The sequence below is a fragment of the Podarcis cretensis genome, assembly GCF_951804945.1.
Source record: "Podarcis cretensis genome assembly, chromosome: 5".
Taxonomy (NCBI): Eukaryota; Metazoa; Chordata; class Lepidosauria; order Squamata; family Lacertidae; genus Podarcis; species Podarcis cretensis.
In genome coordinates, this window is record NC_137174.1 from 34,246,924 (window position 1) to 34,274,658 (window position 27,735).

The 27,735-nt window shown below is 39.9% G+C and overlaps 1 protein-coding gene across 15 annotated transcripts in view; it reads left to right on the forward strand.

Annotated features, from left to right (window-relative positions):
- The window catches only part of PCDH15 (protocadherin related 15), a 647,566-nt gene that overhangs the window by 224,960 nt on the left and 394,871 nt on the right, over positions 1–27,735 (forward strand). For 14 of the 15 annotated variants that reach the window (XM_079976223.1, XM_079976213.1, XM_079976221.1 and 11 more), the window contains 2 exons: positions 2,034–2,067; positions 13,025–13,089. The exons of the other annotated variant lie outside the window; for it this stretch is intronic. The gene's annotated coding sequence lies outside the window, so the exon portion shown is untranslated. The remainder of the gene's footprint in view (positions 1–2,033; positions 2,068–13,024; positions 13,090–27,735) is intronic. 15 annotated transcript variants of the gene reach the window in all.

Sequence of the window (27,735 nt, forward strand, 5' to 3'; positions counted from 1 at the left end):
CTGGGAACCAACTTTAACTGAAACAAGCACTGGGGACCCATTTCTTACATTATTTTAATCAAATGTTTAATCAAATCAAATGTTGTAGTTGAAGCGCACACTAGATCAGACCATGACCCATTAGTGGGTTGTGACCCACCAGGTGAAGACAAATGAGTTACCTTCTAAACAGCAAGAGGGGTACTAAGGTGGTATCTTGACATCATTGAATAGCTCTGTTTAGTGTTGTTCACTCTCATGTGACACCAGAACAAGAGGCAAAAAATTGGACAGTCAGTAGCAAGTGTGTCTGGAACTCTGTATGGTAGCATAGATGTGCACATAGACTTCCTATGTGCTAAAAACAATTATTAATTGTGTGTACATTTGTTCTGTTGAGATCTTCTGCAAATGTGTGGCAGGAGAGCTGCATTCAATGAGCACATGTTGCAAGCGGGAATGCCTTTATTCTTTAAGAGTCATTTGAAAATGCTGCAGTGGTTCCATCCTTCCAGCATCCCAAGACTTTGTCAATTATGTAAATACTGTTAATTTGTTTGGAGGGATTGTAATGTTTCTAATCATATTCTGTGGTAGTGTAAGAAGATTCCTGCTGGATCAGACCAAAGGCCCATCTAGTACCTCTGCTTATGTTCCCCTCCAGTTACGTATCCTTCGGGATATGCACACAGCAAACCTGGAAGTGCCGTATTTTTCGCTCTATAACACGCACCAGACCATAACACGCACGTAGTTTTTAGAGGAGGAAAACAAGAAAAAAATATTCTAAATGAAATAGTGGATATATGATTTTTGTGGTTCATGCTGTGGCCACGGACATGTGATCTGACAGTGATTTTGGAGTAGCCCAATGCAAAAATCCTGAGGATCCATGTGGATCCATGCTTTGTAACCACGGAGGAGGGAAGGAAGGGGAACCATGGATCCTCTGCTCACGACTGCAGCAGATCCCCACCACCACCCGCAGGCATTCGCTCCATAACACGCACAGACATTTCCCCTTACTTTCTAGGAGGAAAAAAGTGAGTGTTATGGTGCAAAAAATACGGTATTTTTCCGGGTTTCACCCCATGCGCATGCGCAGAAACAATAAACCGTGCTGTGCGCATGCACCTAAATGGCACATCCAAATACGCCCATCTCGGGATACGAATGGAGCTCCGGAATGGATCCTGTGCGCAACCGGAGGCACCACTGTATAGAATTTTGTTCAGTCAGGATTCTCTTACCACGTTTTGAAGTTAGTGATCATATAAAAGGCCACCCTTCTCATAAGGTCCAGAGTCTAAAATACCCAACATGAACACTGTGGCCTTTGTGATGTCCTGGTAGAATGATGAAAACAGCTATTGCAGAGCACACATCACAAGTAGAACTCTTGCATCACTTCAGACACAATACTTTTCAGCGGAGATATTTCATACATGTGCATGCAAATGTGAATTAGTCTTGAATGCTATCAGGAATTAGCTGTATTATTGGCATACTCCAGGGTGTTTTTTGTAATGGGATGAAGGAAGAGACAAATTCAATCTGGATGTAAATTCTCTTTTTTAATATGACTAAACAATATTGAAGAAATGCAAATGTATGAACTGCAGATGTGAATACATTTTGTCCTAAGAGATTTGTAAGGAAGTAAAAGCCCTGAAGGGCTAAAACTGCTTCTGAGTTTTATGCATGTTGTGTATATCTTTGTGTCTGATGCATTAATCTTGCATTAGTTGTCTGGATCCTTAATTGACAAATGCTTGCTTAGAATATGCAGACTGTCTGAAGGAATGCCTCGAGCATCATCTCCATATTATTTATCTTATTAAAGCATCCACTATGTGGGTGTAAAATATCTTCCAAGACATTATATTTATTTATTTATTTATTTTGTAAACCAATTCTGGCCCTAGGAGGCAGAGTAAAACTTTACTGTAATAAACTGTAAACGGCGATAGTAATAAGCAGATTTATATATATTTTAGCTAGTACATAAAAATGTAAACAAAAGACTTAAAAACACATGTATTTCTTGTTTTCAGGCCATCAGAGCTCTGGTGAAGAAATGCAAATAAGGTACAGTTTATTTTATTTTAATATAGAAATGCTATAGGCAAAGTTAAATTTTACAATATGTTTTCCCAATTCCCCAAAATTAATCATTTTATGGGGTTTTTAATGGCACAGTGTAGAAATAACTATTGTATGCTCATTGTACCGCATTTTATTGGCTGATTCCTGAACTGTCCCTAATGGTCTATTTTCTATACATGTTTGACCTTTATATGTCACATTTTTATTTAAGTTGCATGTATGTAGATTCTAGGGATTTGTAAGGATTGTGGTACAGATGAATGCTGAATATGAATCTTTAGATGAATGATAAAACCTGCATTATTTAAACACACAGCTTTTCATTGCGGTGGAGTGCAGGGAAGTTCAGGTCCTGAAAGGTTTTTAAAAATTCAGTGAGTGAAATGGATATGGACACCTCAAGGGGAACTTCAGTTCAGTGTTCTTAATTCTACCTGTTTAGTTACTTTGGCTGTGTCTACACATAACACTAAGCCAAATCATGACTTAGTATGAATGTGTGCACCCCCGGGCCCAAGGATATCCAGAGCTAAGAAGGAAGAGCTGGTGAAAGAGCCATTTTTGTGAAAGAGTATTTTTCTGTAATATTTATTTAGTTAGTTAGTTAGTTTTACTGCCCTTCATCCAAAGATATCAGAGTGGTTCACAGCATAAAAATACAAAATAAAAACTCAAAATACATAATAAAACAAGAACAAACAAAACCAGTAATCCCCTCTCCCATAATTTATGTTGATGAACAAGAAAGCAAATCTGTGAGAGAACTTAGGCATTTTGCACCACACAAACATCAGTGTTAGACACAGTTTACACTAAAGAAAAGCAGTGCCTTTTACTAGCCTTGTCAGATTCGCCACTGTAGTCCACGCTTTGATAACTCCAAGGCTGGATTACTGCAGTGTGAGACTGCCTTTGGGCCTGGTTCAGAAACTCCAGCCCATGCAGAATATGGCAGCCAGACTGCTGATCGCCGACAATATTTGACACCGTTATTAAAACATCTGTACTGGCTTTCCATTTACTACTGAGCCATGTTCAAGGTCCTATTTTAATTTACAAAGCCCCGAAGAAGTTAGGTCCAGGGTGTCTTAGGTTGCCTAAAGCCTTGTATCCCAGCTTGATCACTGAGATTGTCTGCAGGCGTGTTGTTAGTCATTTTCTCAGTTGGTTAGGCTCATTTATCCGCAACAAGACAACAAGCCTTTAGTGACATTGGCATGTCTTGTGGAATTCTCTGCCAATAAAGAATCAGCAGGTGCCTCCTGTTTCAACCTTTAAACACCTGCTGAAAATGCTTCCAATCCATCAGGTTTATACAAGCAATTCAGAATACACCAAATTAAGAATACATGTTTTTAACTGAGCTCTGATTTTAAATATTTTGATGGTTTTTTAATCATATGTATAACTGTTGTAAACCACTCTTTCCTTTGGATGAAGTGATTGCTAGATACTTCGTAATATTTGAGTTTATTTACGAGCAAACAAGTTGGCCACAGATTGAAGCAGACAGCTTAACCAAGGCAGTCCAACTTTTCATACTAAGTGGGCCACAATAATAATTTGACATGGAACCTGAAGGCCACACTTGTTGTGTGGGAGCAGGGAAGAAGGCAAAAACTTGATGCCCCTTACCCCCTGCCCTTGTGCTGACTTCCAAAGCCAGCTAAGTGAAGGACCAGGCTTGGGAAGGAGGCATGAAGCTCTGGCAGGGTCCTAGAGTCCTTCCACTTCCTTCCCTAAGCTGGGAAAGCACCAACTAGGCTCTGGGAACAAGGAAGGAGGCCTCTAGGACCCTGTCAGAGCCCTCACACTTCCTTCCCAAAGCCCAGCACCACATTTGGGGAAGGAAGCACAAGGGCTGCTGTGGGTGGTCAGATGTTGATGAGGGCCGCCAAAAAGGCACCAAGGGCTGCATGTGGCCCTCAGGCTGTGTGCTGAACTGGCTTAAACACACCAATAGCAAAATCCACTACCCCAGATCTGATTTCCAGAGAGTCAGCTGCAAAAACACAGGTTGTGTGTCCTACTTCCAACAGAATGACACAGTTAAGATTGTGCTGTTGTGCAGTCTTGCCTTTTGCTCAATCAGTCAGTTATATTATCCTTTCCCCATTCAGTCAGAAAGCTCGTGCTTTCTGGGCAATGGTAACGCTAGGATTCTCTGAGCCTCTCTCTTGTTGTAAAGGCTGCATAAGGGAATCACACTGTTTGCTTCCGCCCTTAAGATGTCATCACTGATCATACAATGGCAAGGGGGGCAGTGTCAATGCTACAAGTGGTCTCTGCACAGAGTGATGGATGCACTCAGCATGGTTATTAAATTTCTCCTAATGACCCATTATTTGGAAATCACTGTTTGGATGGGCTTGGATGTAGGAAATCTCAGCTCACTTCTCCAGTTCACTAGGAAGCATATTGGATGGCCTTGAGCTAGTCACTATCCCTTAGCTTAACCAGCTCACAGAATGGGTAGGAGACTAAGATGTTACTCTGACTTCACTGAAGGATAAATGGACTTTGAATACAAGAAATAAAAAAGGTTGAAGGAAGAGATAAAAAGAGGCAGCTAAAGCCAATACCAAATGCTGTGTCCTTTAAAGATTAGCACTTTTAAACAACACTTTCTAAAAATCAATTTAACAACAACACAGACAATGCATTATTCAAACCCATAAACAAACACACTTATAAGTCCATTGCATTTGGCAGGGAAGCCTTTATGTAAACTTTACTAAGTGGGAATTAAAGTAATCCAGTCTGTAGGGTATTTTAAAGTTTAGTGCCATGACTTCAGTAAATGCTTTACCCTTTGGTTCTCATACCTCTTTAAGAAATGACTTGTTCTATTCTGCTTTAATTTGAACAATTGTTTCCTTTCCCATTTTTAATTTTATTCTCACTGTAGAATGCAGCGGACGTCAGAGACTTATCTCTCTTTCATAAATGGTCATAGCTCAAACTATTAGTGCAGGAGAAAAGTGTGGAATTATATATAAAAAAATCCACTTTAAGACAAAAAAAAAGATTAATCCCATAAGCTGTTCAATCAAGTATTAATGAAATATTTCCATTATTTTCAAATGAGTTCATTTTAACCACATATTTCAGAGGTTCTTGGCAATCTCTTGCCTTGTTCTGTTGGTTTAATGACAACATTGCTGACATAGGGATGCCAGAAAGAAGACAGAAAAACTGGATGTGATAATGACATAATGCACCCTTTCCTGACATAGAATCATAGAATTGTAGAGTGGGAAGAGATCACAAGAGTCATCTAATCCAACCCCTTGCAGTACAGGAATCATTTTGCTCAATGTGGGGCTCGAACCCTTGACCCAGAGATTAAGAGTCTCATGCTCTACCAACTGAGCTATCAGTCCAAGTCCTAGATGTTGTCTGCTCAGCATATGAAACATACATATATTCACATACTTCACTATTATTTCACTGGAAGGATCTAATTTGCAGGCACCTCTATTTGACTGCTCCCACATGTAAAAAATATTGTGCTTGCTTAAATACCAACAAGCATACAAAAGACTTGTGCATCAAGAGCTATGCTAGGCTAGATCCCACTGAGTTAAAGAAAGAGGTGAAACAACACAGCCTACCAAACAACCTATCAGAAGAACAATTTATTTTGCAATCACTTTTTAAAATAAAATAACAATTTATGTACTAATAGAAAACTCAAATGCTATATAGTGAAAGGGGGGGTACTGTGAAACAAGAGGGAAGTACCAGCATGTACCACAAAAAAAAATCCAATGAAGACTTTGCATTCTCAGTAGCCACAAAATGAAGGATTCCTTAGATAGGGATTGCCTATTAGTTCAACCTGCACAGATTGTGCATTGTTTATATTAGCAATCTTCATAAACCCTCTATCTGCCATTACTTTCTGCCATTGTTTTCACTCATCCTTAGATAACTTCTAGATTTTTTTTTTATTTCATAGAAAGAGTGATTTGTTCCTACAAGTTACATTGCTTTGATGCCGACTTTTAATTTAGCAGACTTCAAATTTCATTTAAGAAAACGTAGAAGAGGCAGTGACACACTGCTTCGCAAATGTGTTAGGAAGACATAATATTTTAGAACTATCAGAGCACTGTTTATTTAGAGACCTCTTTGCTCTCTTAAACAGGTTGTTTAAGGAATGTTACTGTGCATTTATATGTGTTACTCCTGGGACAAGGAAGCTATAATGGGTGTTAAGATGAAGCCAATATGCTGTATTAAAAAACAGAGAGAGAAATCAGCTCACATCTGGGCAGTGTGAAATTATTTGCTGCTTTGGCTTCCTATTACAGAGTCATAGAATTAGAAGGGACATTGAAAGTCATTTAGTCCAGCACCCTACAATGCAGGAATCTCAACCAAAGCATCCCTAACAGATGGCCATCCAACCTCTGCTTAAAATCCTCCAAGGAAGGAGACACCGCCACATTCCAAGGGAGTCCATTCCACTGTCTAACAGCTCTTCCCATCAGAAAGTTCTTACTGAAATTTAGTTGGAATCTCCTTTCATGGAACTTGAATCCATTGATTCTGGTCTTAGCCTCAGGAGCAGGAGAAAACAAGCTTGCTCCATCTTCCATGTGACAGCCTTTTAGATATTCAAAGATGGCTATCCAATCTCCTCTCAGTTTTCTCTTTACCAGGCTAAACATACCCATTTCCCTCAACCATTCCTCATACATCCTGGTTTCCAAAACCTTGATCATCTCGGTCGTCTTCCTGTGCACATGTTCCAGCTTGTTAATATCCTTCTTCAATTGTGGTGCCCAGAAGTGGGCACAGTACTCCAGGTCTGAACTGACCAAGGTAGAATAAAATATTACTTTCCATGAACCGAACACTACAGTGGTACCTCGGGTTACAAACTTACCGTATTTTTCGCTCCATAAGACACACTTTTTTCCTCCTAAAAAGTAAGGGGAAATTTCGGTGCGTCTTACGGAGCGAATGCCTACAGATGGCGGGGGGATTCTGCCTCAGTTGTGAGCAGAGGATCCATGGTTCCCCTTCCTTCCCTCCTCTGTGGCTTGCTTTGAAACAGCAAAGCAGGAGAGGAGCCGCTTACAGTGGTGCCTCGCAAGACAAAAAGAATCCGTTCCGCGAGTCTCTTCGTCTAGCGGTTTTTTCATCTTGCGAAGCAAGCCCATTAGTGGCTTAGCGGATTAGCGCTATTGGTGGCTTAGCGGCTTTTAGTGGCTTTTAGCGGCTTAGCGGATAAGCGGATAAGCGGCTTGGCGGCTTAGAAAAAGGGGGGGAAAGGGAAAAAAAGTCGGAAAAACTCGCAAGACATTTTCGTCTTGTGAAGCAAGCCCATAGGGAAATTCGTCTTGCGAAGCACCTCCAAAACGGAAAACCCTTTCGTCTAGCGGGTTTTTCGTCTTGCGAGGCATTCGTCTTGCGGGGCACCACTGTACATGGGTGTAAGCGGCTCCTGTCCGGTTGGCTGCATTAAAGGAACTGCGCTCTCTTTCCCTCCTTCCTCCCCGCTCAGCTTGCTGAAAAGCAGCAAAGCTTTTCAGCGAGCTGAGCTGGGGAGGAGGGAGAGAAGGAGAGCCTGCTCACTTTAAAGGAGCAAAGCGGGAGAGGAGAGGAGCCGCTTACACGGGTGTAAGTGGCTCCTGTCCACTTGGCTGCTTTAAAGTGAGCGTGCTCTCTTTCCCTCCCTCCTCCCCAGATCAGCTTGGTGAAAAGCTCCTTCTCCACACACCCCAGATGTGCTCCTTGTCCCTTCAGTGTTTTGCCTTCCTTCCCCACTTAAAATGTGGTTACAAAGCACGGATCCATATGGATCCTCAGGATTTTTGCATTGAGCTACCCCAAACTCACCGTCAAATCACATGTCTGTGGCCACAGCATGAACCACAAAAATTATACATCCACTGTTTTGTTCAGAATATTTTTTTCTTGTTTTCCTCCTCTAAAAACTAGGTGCGTCTTATGGAGTGAAAAATAGGGTGATTTGTTCCAGAGGTCCGTTCTTAACCCAAAACCATTCTTAACCCGAGGCATGCTTTCACTAATGGGGGCCTCCTGATGCCACTGTGCCACCTGCACACAATTTCCGTTCTCATCCTGGGGCAAAGTTCACAACCTGAGGTACTACTTCCGGGTTAGCGGAGTTTGTAACCCAAAGTGTTTGTAACCCAAGGTACCACTGTACCTCTGATGCAGCCTAGAATAGCATTAGCTTTTTTTGTTTTGTTAAACTGCTGCATCACACTGTTGACTCATGTTAAGCTTGTGGTCTATTAAGACCCCTAGATCCATTTCACATCTACCACTGGCAAGGGTTTCTTACATCTATCACATTTTAGTCCAAATAGCATTTTTATATTAACATCAATCAGGCTAATGTACAGTCGTACCTTGGATCCTGAGCACCATGGTACTCGAACGTTTGGCACCCAAACGCGATAAACCCAGAAGTAAGTGTTCCAGTTTGTGAACATTCTATGGAACCTGAACATCCAATGGGGCTTCCGTGGCTTCTGATAGGCTGCAGGAGCTTCCTGCTGCCAATCAGAAGTCATGCTTTGGTTTCTGAATGTTTTGGAAGTCGAACGGACTTCCGGAATGGATTCCGTTTGACTTCCAGGGTACGGCTGTACATCCATTAAAATGATCTCAAGAGAGACAAAGCTGATGCAACTGTACACAACCAGGAGCCTTCCTGTATGGGGGCAAGGAATAGGAAAATATTGTCTATTGTGGAGCTTGTTTAGGGAGGAAATTATGGTGTAGAAGGCAGTCCTATTATTTGAGTTCTTTCATCAAATCATGTTTTCCAAATGCCAACTTTCCTTAAAATGGCATATTATCCAGATAATTATCTTGATTCTGGAACAACTGAGATCATTACAGGCTCTGAGGTTTAGCAGATTTACATCAAGGAAGAATAATGTCAGAATAGGAATTTGTTTTGATCATTTTGTTTTAAAGTGAGAATAATTAAAAAAGCAAGTCATGCTCTAATTCCCTTGTCTTAAATTGCACTCTCTGAAATTGTTTAATTTTTTTATATGAGCATAGCTGCTCCTTGTCTATTCTTGATCACCGTTGTTAATGAGAATAAAAGATCAAGAGCATGAACTGTGTATTGTTTCACGTGAGCATTTTCCCAAACAAGCTGGCTTAAATATGTTTGAGTGTTCTCATTAGCTTCCTGATAATGATGGTAGCCTTATGGATACTTCCAGAGTGCTGGTGATTGCACATCATTTTTTAAAACTCTATGTTGATCTTGTGACTTTCACCCAGCATGGGGAAAACAAAATAAAAATTCAACTGCTGGAGCTGTTCTTCCTGCTGTGATTATTTTAGGAGGAAGAACTGAATCCACATTGAACTTTACATTTTCATGGCTCTAATATTACTTCATCTGAATGTTGCAACCTCAAACTCTTTGAGTATTGTTGGCTATTCAAGTGGTTCAATGTGCTATTTGAATATAAACAAACTTGATGATAATGATGATGGGAAGCACTTACAATTTATTTCAGTGGGATTTGCTTCCAAGTTAAAAAAAAAAGAATTACTGTGTAATATTTGGAGAATAGCTCCAGTTTCAAAATGTAGGGTGCAAGGTGTTCTCATTAACCAACATTTAGCACCTTTGCTGATTCCTTGGGTTTTGTTCTGTGTGGAATGCATGTGACAACAGGGAATATTTGACAACGAAGAATTTCACATTGTACAAATCAGTTTAATAATACTGCTTTCTGGGATTTCATACCAGAGTACTTCCCAGCCCTACCTGAAGATTCCAGGGATTGAACCTGAGATCCTTTTACTCAGTAGGCCCTGGGGCAGAACATTATACAGCTGGGGTGCCATGATAATGAATGCCATATGTCACACCCACTTCATTGCTAAGATGGAGAAGGAACTCTGATGAAGATCTTTATTAATGCCTGGAAAGATTCATATTGGAACACGTGGTCGAGTAGCATCATTTACCGACTGGGCGGATCACAAACTTCTGCTCCAGTTTCTCTTTTTGATACAGCTCCAGAATCCTTTCCTTTCAGAACTCTGCATGCAACAAAGATACATTTAACATGCAATGAGTGTAAGGAGGGGAAGAGTTCTTCACACTCTGCACAATTAGCCTGTAAAAAAATATTTTCACAGAGTAGCATCTTATGTGCCAGGTGCCTGGGACTGGATTCCGTTTTTTCAGGGGGTGAGAATAAGGACTCTGAATAAGAAAGGACATTGCATGTAGCTCCGCACCCAGAAGCATGTCCCCAAGAGAAGCCCAATCGTTACTAGGGCACTTCTGTCCCAGATATGTTGCATTGTCATCTTGTGACTTGGAATGCAATAAGGGACTCCCTTGCTGTGGTGGAGTAAAAGATTGCTGGAGCAGCTACACTTTACAAGTAATTGGAGACACCTTTCCCCCCCCCCCCTTAGTAAAGGCAGACCTTACAACTGAGCTAGAACTACTGATTCCAAATGAGGCTCACCCTAAAGCTGACTGTTGCTGAAGCGGTATTAGGGCATTTTCTTGCTGAGCCCTACGTAAGGACTTGCCTCATAAGGGCCAGCCCTGCCATGATCTGAGGCTAGCCTGTTGGCTCAGACACCAGATTGGTGGGGTGATGAATTGTGCCCCCTCCCCACCTGCTCACTGCTGCCTCCACTGAATATTTGCCCTGAAACCATTTGCCACTTGTGTTCATCTCCTGGCTACTTACCTACCCAATACTGCAGGTTGCCCTAGCTACAAGGATGCTGGCTCTCTATGGAGCAATGTGAACAAAACCTGTGTTATCCAGGTACACATGAAAGGATTGGTGTTGTCATCTTAGGAATTGCCCTGGGCATCTGGTTAGTCATGGTTAGATAAAAAAAAAAGTTGAGCTCCATGTACTATTGGTCTAATGTGGCATGACATTACTCATGTTCCCTTTAAGACATTAAAAATGCCTAAGGGTTTAGGATTAAAAAGTGGATTCCCCCGCCACCCACCTTATAAATTTTGAAACTCCTCACAGTTTCAGAATGTAATTGCCATGGTGTCTTGGAAGCTGTTGTATGATAAATACAAGACCTTTTGGAGTGAGTTAGTTGTTTTTAAGATCTAGGCCATGGTAGATAAAATCATTTGTTAGCATTTTGCAGCCTCCCTATATAATTTGCATTCATTATGGTCCCTAAAGAATTGCAGATCCTCAAAAAAGGATACCTTTCAAAAGTAATGTGTTGATGTTTACATAGGCCATGTATATGACATTTCACAAAGTAACATAAATACAGAAGACAGCTTCCCTCTCGCTGCAAGAGATGGAAGCCTGCAATATAATAATGATTGGGGGTGGGGGTGGCATTTATGTGCAAATGCAGTTAGATACCCTTAGGCTATGTTTTGTTTGGGGGGGGGGGTGTTTCAAATTTCCAAAGGGGAAAATAACTTAGATGTCATTGAGTGTCTTCAATAATTTCCATACAGATGCTTCTTTTAAAATTGGTTTCTGCATCCATAAGAGTATGGAACATATGATATTGATGTGGTGCAAGAAAAGATTGGGGAGAAATCAAATTAGAAATGATACACATACCATTGGGAAATATGCAATCAATAAAGCTTTGCACGTAAAACTATGATGTAATATTTTATTTGCATCTGCACTCAGAATGAATGAAAGTGTCTTTTTATGTTCTATTCTGTCTTAAAGAATAAAAAAGAACTTTTCCCCACTAGTTTCAGGATGATTTGCCTCAGAGTATGTGAAATGACTCCCAAAGAAGAAAAATTAAAGCAGCACACACACATTTGTTTTCTTCATTTTATAATAAATTTTGTGTTTTTTCCAGTGAAAACTATAATAGGCCATATTCTTTGTAATCAAATTATCCTTTCTCTGAAATACAGCCCAATTCTATTTATGCCTACTCAGAAATAGGTAACAGTGATGTTCTCTTGAGTGAGCCTTTGAGGCAGGAACTTTGAGGACTCATTAAAGCCTGCCACAAAGAAAGAAAGACAAGTTTCAAATGCCCCCTAATTTTTCTCCAACATAGACTGAAACCTTATCTAGAGAGGAATCCATAGTTCTGCACCTGTAGAATTTCCCCTATAACCCATACAGGTTTAATGTAGTTCAGTAGCTCTGTTAGTCTGCCCTCAGCAGGGATAGTCAAAGACACCCTGTAGGTCTTCATGGAGGAGAATGACCTCCTCCCCACTCTAGGCTTTCGGCTGTAAAGCATCCTTTTCATAGGGATTTATGAAGCCTCAGATTGGTTGGGGAATATTATCTAATCTTTTCCAATTCTTTTTTGGGGGGAAGAACTCAACTCAAGTTATTTCCAGGTTAAATTGAGGGTTCCTTTTGAAGCTTAACCATCTGTACTCAGAAGTGTTCCTTTAATTTAATAGGATTATTTATTCCTAAGTAACTGACGCTGGTGTTGGGAAAGATTGAGGGCACAAGGAGAAGGGGACGACAGAGGATGAGATGGTTGGACAGTGTTCTCGAAGCTACCAACATGAGTTTGACTAAACTGCGGGAGGCAGTGGAAGACAGGAGTGCCTGGCGTGCTCTGGTCCATGGGGTCACGAAGAGTCGGACACGACTAAACAACAAAACAACAACAACTGTGCATAGTATTGCAGCCTTAATCTACCCAAAAGGGGAATGATGTTACTCACATGGAAGCCTTCATCTACAGCATGTATTGTTATTAGATCATGAACTTATCTTATTACTGCAACTAGAAAGTATGTGCCTAAGTAATATTGTAACCAGTTCAGACTAGGATTTAATGATCAGCAAAGATCCTATAGAGGCTACACATTAACTTGGGGGGGGGGATGCAGCCTAATCCTTTGCAGAAATATTTCACTATCTGTTGATGGGAATAATTTTTGTATAGTTTCATTTATCTCTTTTTGCTTTTTTCCCTCCAGAATGCATCCAGTTGCAATGAAACAACATACTCTTCTGGGAAATGAAGTGACCCTAAAGAGTTCAGGTACATTTCTTTTCTTACCAAAAACACATAATTAAAAAACAACAACCAATGTTTGCTACATAAAACATAACCTGAAATGCAGGTATCATACAATTTGTTTGTTTACTTGTTTTTAAATATTTCTATTTTATTGAAAATTTTCAGTATAGAAATGCAGTGAAGGGAATGAAAAGGAAACCCAAAACCAAAATCATTGCTTAAAACTATAATACAATATATATTATTATAAGGCAATATATGTATATTGGGTATATAAGTAATACAGATATTTAAATGAGAGTACTCTGGTTTCTCTTCATATTGTATAAATCTTTCACATTTTATGATTTACTTGTTTTTTAAAAGAAAACAAGAAATATAAAGTCAGTTTGAATATTTGAATAAAATGAAATATTTTACATGCTAGGGCTTTAATCCTGTGCACACTCACAGTAGTGAAAATCCCACTGAACGCAGTGGGACTTGTGAGTAAACATTCACAATATTGCATTGTTAATTTGCAATATTGCAAATTATGCAATATTGCATATCGGTTCAAGGGCAGTATTCATCCTATAGAAGCAGTATGTGTGTGTGCCTGTAAGTAAGTTAATGATGTGATTGATTGTGTGCCCAGGTGCCATGAGCCCACCACCCCACACTGTGTATGAGATTGAATGACCACTTGTGACAAAATCCCTTTTGGTTCAAATTGGTCATCTCAGTACCTGAGGTTCGTTTTGATAATGCCAGATTGGTGAATGCATGTTTGCTCACTATATCTTTTGTTCTGGATTTTCTGTTATACCGCAAAGTGTCCTTTCTGATATCCACAGCATGGAATTAGTCTTGTGCAACTATTTTTGAAGTAGTGAAATGGCTATTTCTAGTATTAAATTAGGGGCTAACTATACATTACTGTAAACATGTCACTTAAAGCAACATCAGGGATTTTTGTAAAAAAATATTAAAAACAAGTTTAGGAAGCAACTGGGTTTTGGGGGGTTTTGTTTTCAAATTTCAAATTTCCATGCAGAATAGCTCCTTCCCCCCTCCCTTTCAGGATTGTAGTGGAAAGGGGTAAATCCCCTCTTCCTGCCCCTCTTCAGGAGACCTGAACTTGGTTGACTCTAATCACACATTTAAAGTAAGGTTAAGTTATAGCCTTAGGGTTTTTTTTGCATGTGACACTTAAAACATCACATGGAAGCATGCTTGTGGTTTTTTTTAATTCACAGCCAATCTAGGGCTGATATTTGAATTACAGACTAGCAAATTCAAAAACCAGTTTAAATCTTCTATGGATGTTTTAAGCAACACACGTTGCTGCTAAATAAAATAAAATAGCTTTTTCCCATTCTCAAACAAATCTGCCAGTCCATCTTACTTCTTTTTACTAAGCTTTCACTTGTCCCTCCCCCTGAAAAAATGCATATGATGAATATCTCATTCTAACTTAAATGTTCAAATAAGCTGTAACAAGCTTATTCATTATTAGCACTGACAAACTTCAGCTGGTTTCAAACAGGATAAAATACTATTTAAATGCAGCCAGTCAGTCAGGTTTGCATCAGGTTGCTGACAGGTCCCTGTGTTATACTTCAAATTTAGTTGGGAGGAAACAGGTTGAAGGGAAAGCAAAGCCAAAGATATTATGATGAGTAATCCGCTGTAGTTTCATATATATAGTAGTCTTAATTTCCTTTGGGACAAGGACAAAAGGGGCTATAGGGTGAAGAAGCAAAATAATAAAACATGTTAACATGAGGAATGCAGGCTAGCTTTTGGATGTGAGGTTGTTCACTGTGTATTAAAACTGCACTGTGATTTGTGTGCCCTGGCTGGCTTCTTGGTGTTCTATTTTCTTTTATTCACTGCCCTCTAGAGGTACTAACAATATAACAATTGTTATATATAACTGCCAGCTGCCATTTGCTGTTTGCTATTATTTAGCAGGTAGATCTTTGCTCTGTGCACCTCCCCACCACCCCCAAAAATGAACTTTTCTGTCATTTTAATCCCTCTCCCTCCTTTCAGATAAATTCACAATTCCTGGATAAAATGGATACCATCCATTTTAAACAGCCGTGTGCACTAAAGTGCTTATTCCTATAACTGTGTGTTCATAAGCAATTTATGTGCTGGCTTTGCTGAAAAGGTCCATTACTCATCACACTTGAGGGATGTAAAAATGTTGGAGTTATCAGCTTCTCTCAGCCCCACTCCCCGCTCCCCCTTGCCATTTAAACCCAGCTATTATGTCTCCATACCATTGTGATTTGACTCATTTGCAGAGTGTAGAAAAAGAGGTCAAACTCTCAGTGTCGTCTTTCTAGAGAGAACTGAGTAGGAAGCAGCATGCAGTTTCCCCCCACTCTTTTTCTTTAATTTCCTTCTGTGCTTCAGTTAACTCTCGACTTCATCTAACTCTGCCAGATAATGCTGTATGACTATCAGTCTCTCAGCTTCTCTGCTGCTCCTTTCTCTGACCCTGGAAAAGTATCAAAGGATGGGGGTTCACCCCTTGAATTCTGGCTCTGGTTTCCAGCACTTGCTGAAAGCATGTGTATGCACAGCCTTTCAGCTTTCCTTACCTGACACAACCTGGGGGGAAAAGGCTTCTCTGATGGCATTTCCCCGGAAATAAGCAGCCTGGTGTTGAAACCACAATGTATGCTCTGCATACTTACTAGGGGATTCCAGTGTTTTCCCCTCACCTACATGTGCAGCATGAAGTGTGTATTATCCTTGGGTGAGATAGCAAGTTTTTAAAAAAAAATAAGAAGAAGAAGAATTCAATAAGCCTATCCTTGTCAGAAGATGTGCCATATTTTCTAGTCAAACGGTGCAAACAATTCTGCTTGAACAGTAAATTTCTCAGTGGTAATCACATAATGTTCCATATCAGTATATTTTAGCTACAGCATACTCCTTGAAATGTTGCTTTATAGCTTTCAACATCATTTTTCGTTTTGGCCATGGTTGTTAACACAAGATGGGTCATTGCATGCTGCTGCTTCTGCTACCCAAGCAGGGTAAAAATCAGGGCACTCTTCACAGAATGGGTTTCTATTATAGGTATGGACATTGGGGTTTTGCGTCATCTTTCCAACTATATGTTAATTTAGCACAGCCTAAGCTGATCTTATGGGGCCAGAGGGGAGATTGTAGTACCACTAAACGGTGTGTCCTTGCGCTCTGGCTTCTGTCATGGTGTCCTGTTGCACCAGAAGCGGTTTAGTCATGCTGGTCACATGACCTGCAAAGCTGTCTGTGGACAAATGCCTGAAAGCGAGATGAGTACCGCAACCCCGTAGTCGCCTTTGACTGGACTTAACCATCCGGGGTCCTTTACCTTTTTTTTTACCTGTAGTACCAGACTGACAGCTATCAAAGTTCAGTCCCTTCAGAACCTAAACTGTTTTCTGTCACCCAGCTCCAAACTCTGGTTGCTCAGCAATCCTTTAGCATATTCAGAGCCTGTTTAGTATTTCAAAGTTTAAACTTCATCACATTAAGACTGTGGTGGGCTGGAAGGGGGGATACATTTAACATGTTGGTACTTCACATAGTATTAATACTTGTGAAAAGTCTGGCATTAATCAGATTGCCAAGTAGGTGTCGTGGACTGGCTGAATATAGAGGAATGGTAGGCGGAACCAGCCGGGAAACCCCCATAGGAACCCCCAGGGGGAGAAGGCTCAGAGCCAGGGGATTGATAGTGGGAGAACAATGAGTGACCAGAGGGAGAAGACTGGGGGGAGGAGGTGTGGAGGAGGTGTCAGAATCTGGAGGGGCAACATGGTTTAGTGAGCAGGAAGAGTCTATGGCAGAGTGCAGAGTTGCAACCAGCTCAACTCCCTCTCTTGGTCTCTGAGAATAAAAAGAGCAGAACAGAGAGTAGTTGTGCACAGACACAGTTTGAGACTATGTAGGAAAAATTAAAATTGGATTTACAACTGAGCCCAAAATTAATGGTTGGCAATATTGGGGGGGGGGGCAATTTTGCAAATTATTCTCTGGGAAAAGACTGAAATTCTGAGATATTATAAAGGAACTCAAAAAGAAAGAGAAAAGCTTCAAACATTTGTCAGTAAATTATTTTCTGTGAAATTTCAACAGCACTATTTTGTTGTCAAGTTATTTGGGTGTGATCCTTATTTAACATCTGATACTGTTTCTAGGAAATGACCACCCACTATGTTTGTAGGAAAACCGATAATTCCCAAGGAATGACAAGGCTTTAGATCCTTAAATACCAATGAACTGGTATCTCCTGGGTCAATTGACTCTTTCTTGTCAAGAACAAAAGTGAATAGTACTGAAATAGATATGCTCCTCAGGATCAGTTAGAGAACCGCTTCTCTACAGGAACAGATGTTACACACATATAAGTAGAAATTAAATTGTTGGCCCTTATGGGAGAGATCAGCAAATCCACTTGCATGTCTTTCCTAGCAGCCATACTGACCTTGAGGCCCATAAGTTTCCTCAGGACTGGGAAAGGAAGAGAAATACCAGCTATGGCTTATTGCCACCCACTTTTTCTGTTGTGTATGTATTTTGCTCTGTTGCTAGTGTGGTAGTCTTTGTTCTTTTCTCTGGAATTGAACACATTCAATGAAGAGCAGGCTATAAATCTTCTTCTTCTTCTTCTTCTTCTTCTTCTTCTACTACTTATTATTATTTCTATTTCTACAGTGGAATAAGCCTTTGATTTTCAGAACAAGTCACATGCAAAAATTACTATTTGTAATTTGTTGCTGTGTTAGTTCTGTGAAGGACATGGTGTGCAGTGATCAATTCATACAGAAAAATTTGAGGAGCTCAGTTTTTGCACCTGTAAAACACAAAATAACAGGTGAAAGCAAAGGTTCCCTAGACACTTTTACTGGAAAACATTTCCTCTGGTGACTCTGGGGGCAGTCTGCAAGGTCATCCAGTTTTGAAACTATATAATCTTTTTAAGTTGTTGTTTTTAGCTCTGTTTCAGTAGATTTTATTTCTTCATCCTGGGGAGAGAGAAATATATTTCACAGAATGCTTTGCACCTAATGATAATCTGTGCAGGCAAATCTATATAACATACCATCCGCTTTTATTACTGAGCTCTGCATGCTTTCCCAGGATATGTCAAAGAAAGTTTAGGTCAAGAGGTATCATTTTAAAAACTGCCAAATGCATTAAACATTGCTGTGCATTTTTTATCTGTTTAGTGAGACTGCTTAGTGACTTCAAATACTTACATGGCTTTTGCAATATTGTTTTGATATATTTTGGGAAGGGGAAAAAAATCAATAAATTGTCATGGGCACTCTTTTTGCTTTATTGGTTTAAACACAGCCCACCTGGCTCACTTTTAATGCAAACAAACTAAGTAATGTTCTGTGGTGAAAATATGTACCATGAGGGGTAGCTACCACCTTTTCCCACTGTTGTCGTGACAACTGAAGCTAATCTCTAAACGTTTAAGGGCAAGGTGAAGAAATTGGTTGGAAGATGCAAGAGATCTTCAACTGAGTATTCGGAATCTGTCTAATCAGCAAGCTTTTTTCTCTGAAACAAGTGTGTGGATACAATTTCCAAAGGCCTCTCTAACTGTTCACATGTCCAAAACCAGTAGGCATTCATCCAACATGGGGTTGTTCTCAATGTGGAGACATCATTTAGCTATAATGAATTGTTGCTGTTGATTAAGATGTTCTCGGTGAATTTGTCTAGTTACCCCTTTAAAGCCATGTGTGCTAGTAACTAGGGGCTTATTTGGGCATCCTGGCTTCCATAAGGTTTGCAGAGTGCAATAAAATACTTAGAAATCAGTGTCCATTTTTGTTGTTGCTGGGGTCAGGAACTTAAATCCACTTAAAATGTGCCATAGATGGCTATGGCAGTGAAGTCTGGCTGCATGGCCATCACCAAGACCATTATACTGGACCCTACTAGCTGCTGTGATTTATAAAGACCCATCAGACTTTCCAGTAATCAAAGTCGTAATGCTTATGTTTGACTATGCAATCTACACCAAATTAAAGAGATACTTCAAATTACTGTGCATGGAGAGCTGAAGGTGTAAAGGGCTCATTAAAAATATTTCTTTTCCCATTGGAAATAATCTTTACAGAAAATTTGCAGTTGCAAGGACGGTGCTGGAGTTGAAGGCAGTGAAGATGGAGGTTACACAATGAAATGGGGATGGAAAATATGCAGAGATTGTAAGACTAAAGTTACTGGCTGATAAATATTTACTCAAATTAATAACATGTAAATTTAAAAGGAGGCATTTAAAGAGAACAAGAGCATAGCAGCAGCGACATGCACATTTTTATTGTTTGAAATTGTTATCGCCTGCAGTTTCATAAAAATATATCAAGGTGGTATGCAACATAAGCATCAACAGAAACATCAACAAATACTGATTTTCAGAAGATGTCTGAATGAAGGCAAAGGTTCCTGCCAAACCTTTACTGGTAAGGGTCAATTGAACTTGATTGGTGTGTGGGACAACCACTCATCTCAGTGATGAAGGTGGAGCAAAATCGACCAGGCAGTCCTTAGGCCCAAGTTGTTTGGGGCTTTGTGAAACAGCACAAACTTGGCCCAGTAGCAGATATGCAACCAGTGAAGCTCTATCAGCAATGGGGTAACATGTTGCCAGTAACTTGGTGCTATGAAGTATCTGGCTGCTGCATTCTGCAATAGATGCAGCTAGTTATAGCTTTTACTAAACTAGTGTACCAGAAGGTTTGCAGTAGAATTTTTATAAAAGCGAACTGAATAAATGAGACCCTCACACATAAGTGCACCCTTTTCCTCTATCCTCTGGCACTGCCACAAGGAGGAAATTCTCAACTTTTACTTCCATTTTCTTCCTAAAGGTAACTTTAAACAGCTTTAAACTTTAAACAGCTTTGATATCAAAACTCCATCTCTCCTCCACCCCAGCCTCCATTGCAGCCTGAGGCTGTGTGTTCCTGGAAAGCTTCGTGTAAATCCTTACTCCCACAGAGCCCAGGAGCAAAGACTAAAGGCAGCTCCCTTTCTAAATTGAGATTTGTAACCAAATACCTTTGTCACCTGATCTAAGGTTAAACACTCATGTGTTAGCTAGCAGAAAACAACAATAGTTACTTATCAACCCACGAGTTCAGTGGCTACTTTAGGGTTGCCATATTCTGAAGAGCAAAAAAGAGGACACATTTGCTGACTTTTACTTTTAACTATGGATCGCTTTGATGACTCATTTTGCATACCCATGAAAAAGAAGGCGTGTCCTGGAAAAAGAGGACATATGGCAGCTCTACTCTGGTGGAATTTCTCCATGCTAAAGCCTGCAGTAATACACATTTCAGCATTCCCCATTTCAGTGTCAATTAAACAATTATACTAATAGGCTGGAACAGCTAGACTTCTAAGTAAGATGTGGGGAGTCTGTCTTACTTACAATGGAGGCTTGACCCTCAGTCCACTGCCAGAGACTGTCTTTAGGCTGCTCTCCTAAATCCCAATGGGTGGGGTCAAAGAGAAAATACCTACATTCTAGGTTTACCCAGCCATCTTTCTCCAAAGTAAAGCATAGGTATCCTGAAATAAATCCACACTTTCTGCAGACCAGGTGTAAGTCAGCGATTTCTTCAACCCTTTACTCAGACATGGGCCCATGGAAGATATGAAACACCCCTCTTTTGATGTGCTCCTTCCCCTGGGCATTCCAGGTGGTCACTACAGAAACTTTGTAACTAACAACAGGTGCACTTTGATGCAGCTCCAGCATGCTGCCACTGCTGGTTTTTAAGCCGGGTTCACATGACATTAGCCACGATCTGCCTGTATCCTGTAGAGAAATATTCCTCTTCAATGCTCTTTTTCTCAAGCCAGCTTCCGTGCTATGCAAAAACAGAAGCTATGGTTCCATTGTGGTGTGAACAATTCCGGTGGCTTTTGCCCATGCATATAGATGGCATGTGTGCACACAGATGAGAGCTTCACTGAATTGGTGTTTTGATGCAGGGAAAGAAATCATTGGATCAAGACATCCCTGCCCCTGCTTTGATGTGAACAGCAGTGGAAGAAAGTGCCTTGGAAAGATAGTTGGGGGAAACAACCTCACAACTTTTCAAGCTGCTTTTCAGTGGATTTCAGTTTGTATGAATACTCTCCAAAAGTGATATCTAATCTATTTGTGGTGTTGTGGTGTGCTAATGAACTATTGAATTGGTAAAGGTAAAGGTAAAAGTAAAGGTAAAGGTACCCCTGACCGTTAGGTCCAGTCGTGGATGACTCTGGGGTTGCACGCTCATCTCGCTTTACTGGCCGAGGGAGCCGGCGTTTGTCGTCAGACAGCTTCCGGGTCATGTGGCCAGCATGACTAAGCCGCTTCTGGCGAACCAGAGCAGAGCACGGAAACGCCATTCACCTTCCCGCTGGAGCGGTACCTATTTATCTACCTGCACCTTGACGTGCTTTAAAACTGCTAGGTTGGCAGGAGCTGGGACCAGACAACGGGAGCTCACCCCATCGCGGGGATTCGAACTGCTGACCTTCCGATCGGCAAGCCTTAGGCTCTGTGGTTTAGACCAGTGTTTCCCAACCTTGGGCCTCCAGCTGTTTTTGGACTACAACTCCCATCATCCCTAGCTAGCAAGACCAGTGGTCAGGGATGATGGGAATTGTAGTTAAAAAACAGCTGGAGGCCCAAGATTGGGAGACACTGGTTTAGACCACAGCACCACCTGCGTGAATTGGTATTGGACAGCAAACTAACAGTTGTTAGTTTCACACATAGTTTCACACATAGTTTCACACATACTCAATATTAAATTCAGAGGAAATGTGGCAAAAATTCCTCTTCCACAGAAGCAAAAAGATTGACAACCAGAGCATCCTTGGATATACTGTCAGATCTATTTGCTCTGCAGTTGGAGTGAAATAATAAAAATGCAAGGGATTCAGCATTCATTTAAAATCTAATTCAGGCATATGTAGAAATGTAATTTTTCTAGTGTTAACAGACATATTTTTGTGGCTTGCAGCATTTTTAAATGACAAAATTATTCACCTCACTGATCTGGGTTTCCTCTTTCTTTGAAATCCCCGCAACAGTAAATCAGGTAGATTAACTAGGGATAAACCACAAAGAACATCTTCCCAATATATAGGTGCATACAATGTTTGAAGAAGCCTGAAAAGATGTTCAGAAATCTTTAATCAACCTCAGAAAGTTTACTGTAGCAACAACAAAAAACAACACTATGCTTTTCCTTACTTTAGTGCTCAGTAATTGTGTGATAAAATAGACTTGAAAATGATTGAAATGTTACTGGTGGTATTAGCATTTTAAAAATGTTTTACTGTGTTCTTGTGGATATGCTCAATAAGGAAGCAAATGCAAAGGAATCAATAAGCAAAGTAATAAAACACACACCTGCTAATTCTCAATTACCAATATGACTTCTGTATATAGACAGGGATCTTTCCATTCATTAAAGGATTCTGGTCCAACAGAAAATCCTGCTAGTGGGAGGAGGGAGGCAGTTTTCCTGATTTGCCCTCCAGTCTCCCGCCCAACACTATTTCAGAAGGTGATTTAACATTCCAGAACAGATTCTGTGGGAATGACCCAAGAGGGAAGGGGAAATAAGTGAAAGTTACCTTCCTGCTTCCACCAGTAGGAGTGTTCCATGACCAGAATTTTGCTTGCTAATTTATTTGTTTAATGCTTGTATACCACCCTTTCATAAAAAAAGACCACACTGGTGTACAACAGATACATGTACAGTGAAAACCACATAAAAATCTAAACTGCAGCCCACTAACTAACTATAACATAATTTAAAAATTATTATTTAGTTGTCTGGATCAGGCTGGCAGCATAGAAAAGAACACTGGGCTTGAGTCTCATGTTGGGCGAAAGATTCCTGCACGTCAGAGGGTTGGCCTAGAAGACCCTTGTGGTCACTTCCGACACTCTAAGAGCATGCATTTTCTCAGAGAAGGATAGATAGATAGATGATAGATAGATGATCAATAGATGATAGATAGATAGCTCATAGTATTGTTATGCAGTGCCAGTTCAAGATATTTTGCTGCCTGAGGCTCAGTGTAAGTGGTGCCTTCCATTTCTAAGGCCAACACATTAAAAAGCATTGCTGCATCATTGGAAAGGGAATTCCCACCTTCATCTGTCCCCATTCATGGTTTGCCTAAAGCAAGAACCAATTACTAACAACCACCACCGGTGGGGTGGCATTCAGTAGATCCATCGAAATTAATGAATGTGACTCAGGTCCATTAATTTCAGTGGTTCTACTCTGAATACTTGGTGGAATAGCAACTCATGTCTCTTGTTTTCCTTCCCTCTAATATGTGTGATGCTGTGCTGGTTTTGGAATTTCTTGCTGTTTAAGGAAGATGGGAGCACACGACAACACTGCACATTTATAACCCACAGACTCTAAGCACCTAGCAATTACCAAGGAAACTCACGGCAGCACATATTAGATTATGAAGCAGTTTTATTCCCATCCATTTTGTAGCTCAGCCCAGACCTTCTTAGCTACAGACTGCCATCAGACACTGCCTTCTCTGGATCTAATCTCATTCTTTTAGTCTTCACAAAACACAAATCAAGTATTCTCACCGCATTGTGGGCTGTGGAAACGTCAGTCCAATGTATTTCAGTTCTGTCCTCCCCAGTTTTTGCCCTGGGGGCCGTTTGCAGGGGACCTGAAAAGAGGAAGCTAGTGTCAGTGGCAGAGATGAAGGGTGATGATCAATCCATGTAAAGTAAAAGCAGACTTTTTGCCAGGGAGGGGCAGAAGGCATGGTCTGTTTTATTAGCAAAGCCCTGCTAAATGTGCAGATTGTGGAAGCATGTACCTTGTTATTGGCTCACTAAGTATGTTGTCTGCTTCTCTTTCCCACTGCTGTTTTCAAGCACCTCTGACCCTGGCACTGCCAGGCCCCATCAAAAATAATGAAGCTTGACAAATGCAGCTTTAAATCTTATGGCTTTTCTCCTCCAGCCTACTATGCTGCTCCTGCTTGCCTGTTGTTGTCATCATTAGGCGTCTGATACAAACTAAAGTGGTGGTTAGATTTGATTTACAAAATGGAAAAAAAATCAGTTTAATTATCAGTTTAATTATCAGTTTAATTATCAGTATATAAATTTGTAATAAATTTGTAAAAACAACAACACACACACACACAACCCAACACATTGACTGGCTGGGGACGAGGTTGTGCTCTTATCTAGAAGTAATCAGACATAATACAAAAAAAGAGCAGAGATGTGAATTCATTTGTTTTTATGCTATGCTTGCCATCAATGGGAATGTCAGATATTTATCCAGCTGTATGCATGACTGGTGCCAGAAATATTGATGCTAACTCAAAATCTATTTATTTATTTATTTATTTATTTATTTATTTATTTATTTATTTATTTGATTGATTCTGCTTATTTAAATTGTTTTTCAGGCTCTAAACAAGAGAGTCCTTAGCAGATGCTCTCTGAGAGCTGGATATGTATTTTAAGGCAGAATCTAGGTTCACACTATTCAAAACATTTTGTTATCCTTAAAAAAAAAATTGGTAAATTGCTAAGGGAACTACCTACTCTTGTCCTACTGAGAAAGGATTCCAGAGTAGAATCAAACACTCATTGCATCTGAAAGATCTTCTTTTGCATCTGAATGTGAGACAACAGGACATTTTTTGCTCAGTCTTACTATGTCTGAAAAAGAAACTATCTGCTTATCATATAATTGTTTAGATAAGCAAATGTTGTGTGGTAGGGGAAATAAATGAAGTTTTATTTGGGTCACTATAGATTAAAGGTAAGGTGAACATTTGCTTTAAGCTCTTTCTAAGTTTATGGGACTATTTAAGACCTGGCGGAATAAGATTATCCACTGTTCAGGTAAGCATTCATCACACCCCATAATCCTTTTAATTAGTGCCTTAAACTTTCAGACCTCCATACAAAATGCAGCTGTTATTTTTCCTGTTTAAGCTTTATTTGTTTAAAAAGCCTTATTTTTATAACTAAACAACCAGGGATACTGCACTAATCCACCAGTTTTCATTTCTGACATTGATATTGTAGATCCACTGAGTGGGCAAGTATCTGTTTAGTTTAGTTTAGTTTTCATAAAGGTGATAAAAACAATTATTTGGAAGTTTCCTGGATGCATAAACTGATGTCCACACTCCTCAGAGAAACCAGTTATTTGTGCCTGGATGCTTTGCACAAACTGGCAGATTTGTGTGCAAGGGACACAAAGAACAGATATCACTGATGCTGAGAAGCCTTACTCTAACTCTATAGTATGATTATAAAAAGTTATTTCACCATGGAAATGGATTCCACTTCAAGCTTGTCAGTTTCTTTGGTGTTGTTTGCAGCTTTTGCAACAGGTCTTGATAGTACATAGTGTGTTCTGTGTTACATCTTGCATTTCTTTGGAGAGTTGTACATGGAGGGGGCAGAGAGCACAGTCACTGCCAACATTCCCCCCCCTCCTCACCTCTCCACCAAGGCTATATATATATATTTCTTCAGAGTAGAACTTAAATAGAGGTTCGAAGCTTTGGGGTGGAGGCAGTTTGTCTGTTTCACCGTTTCTTTCAGCCTTTCACAGGGGGTTGAGTAAATAAACCAATAACAATGGGTTTTCCAGGGCGTAGAGGATGAAGAGACTTTTTTGAGAGAGAGAGAGAGAAAGAAAACGCATTTCCTTGTTTTTTTTTTTTTTTTTTGGAGAGGAAGTAAAGGCATGTGTAAAACTTGTTCAGAAACGTCAAAATTCTGTTGTGTTTCCTGGAATATCTGGCACTGTTAGTGGAATTTCAAGCACTGCACCATCAGTTCAGCTGAGAGACAAGCTCCTTCTGACCTGTCCTTCCCCAAATCTGTTTTCATCTCAAATGATCTTTGTAACTTTAAGAACTGGTGTCTGTTTGCTTCCCACCCACCCCTATCCTTTTTATTTTATGTTAAAGGTTTTGTTGTTTTTTTGCTTTTTTTTTTTAGATTGTAAGTATAAGGACTCCCTTCTAAGCTGAAGAGGGAGTCGAATGTTATTTATTTATTTATAAATGAATGAATGAATGAATGAATGAATGGATGAATGAATGAGTTTCTGTACAGATCTGATACTATGGCTGGGATGATAAAGGCAGCACAGTGACCTTGAAGGAGAGACACCACATGGAATTTCCCCTCCCATGTCTCGCTTCTAATACACCATTCGGGGTTATGGAAATGGCAGATAGATGATATCAGAATCCTCAGTGAGAGGCAGGGAAGAGCTTGCTGAATGAAAGACGGGGAGAGGAAAGGAAAGCTCCCAGGTGAGAGCTAGGAGGCTCTGTCATTTTGTGTGTGTGGCTTGGATTAAAAACTACTTTCAGCAGAGAGAAGATTCAGTAACGGTGCAACTGTTTTTTGTTTTTGTTTTTTTTTTGTATTTTAGGGACCCTGGTACCGATTTTCTCCTCCCTTATCTCCTATGTTGTTGTTCTTACAATAATATGTATTTTCTGAGAATCTGTACTCAATTATGTCTTTCTTATTATTATAATTGTGTTTCTATAACTGTTTTCCCCCATAAGCAGTTATGGAAGTTTTTCCTTAATGCAATAAGATAAAAGAAACAAATCTAAATAAAATTAAAAACAGAAAAAGGGAGCTCTTAACTCTTGTCACCCGCAGAAAGTGTGGAGCCTCCCAGCTCTGATCTGGGAGCTTTCCTTTCTTCTCCCAGACTCTTACCTTGGAAGATCTTCACTTCCCTGCTTCTCACTCGACATAGTGCTTATATATAACTTGTTTTTATTTTTATATTGTATAGATATTATGTCATTTATTGACATTTATGTTGTGTTGTGTCGCAAACTGCCCTGTGGTTTTTTGATGAAGGGTGGCATATAATTTCTTTTTTTTTTTTAGTATCAATAATAATAATAATAATAATAATAATATAATTATAATTATAATAAATAAAATAAAACAAGTTTTACACATCTTCAAACAACTCTCAATTAGATAATCTAGACATGAATTTAAACACTTCATATCACTGGCTTTACAGACATTTTAATGGATAGCTACCATTGCACAAAACATTGGAAAAGTTTGGCAATTCATTTGCATTTAAATTAGCATGTGGAATCGAGATCATGAAGAAAAATTCTGTGTCACACAAATAACAACAACAAAAAGTGGGGAGGTGATTGAATGCCTTCCTAAAATGATTGGAATGTAGGTTGGGCCAGTTAAGAACTAAGAGAAGAATAGATATTCAGCTCTTGACCATGTTAGGAAATGCATCCTTGATATCAGTTTCACCATTGTGTCAGTAAGAGTTCTGCTACGAAAATAAACACCAGTGACTTCTGCATGTGATGAAATACATTTGCAAGAGTTTATCCATTGCATCCCTTTTAGTAGTCTACGAAAACATCCCCAAGAGATTACCATTCATTTCTCACTGCACTTAAATGTGGTACTGAGTCATATTGTTGGAAATGGAAGTCATTTGCTCACATGAACATCTTTTTTCATGGGCTCTCTAGATCTGGAAGCCTTCAGAAATGTTTGGATGGGTTATTCATAAGCCTCCCCTGCTTCCTCAGTGGGAGTCTTCCTTCTGCTATATCAGAGAG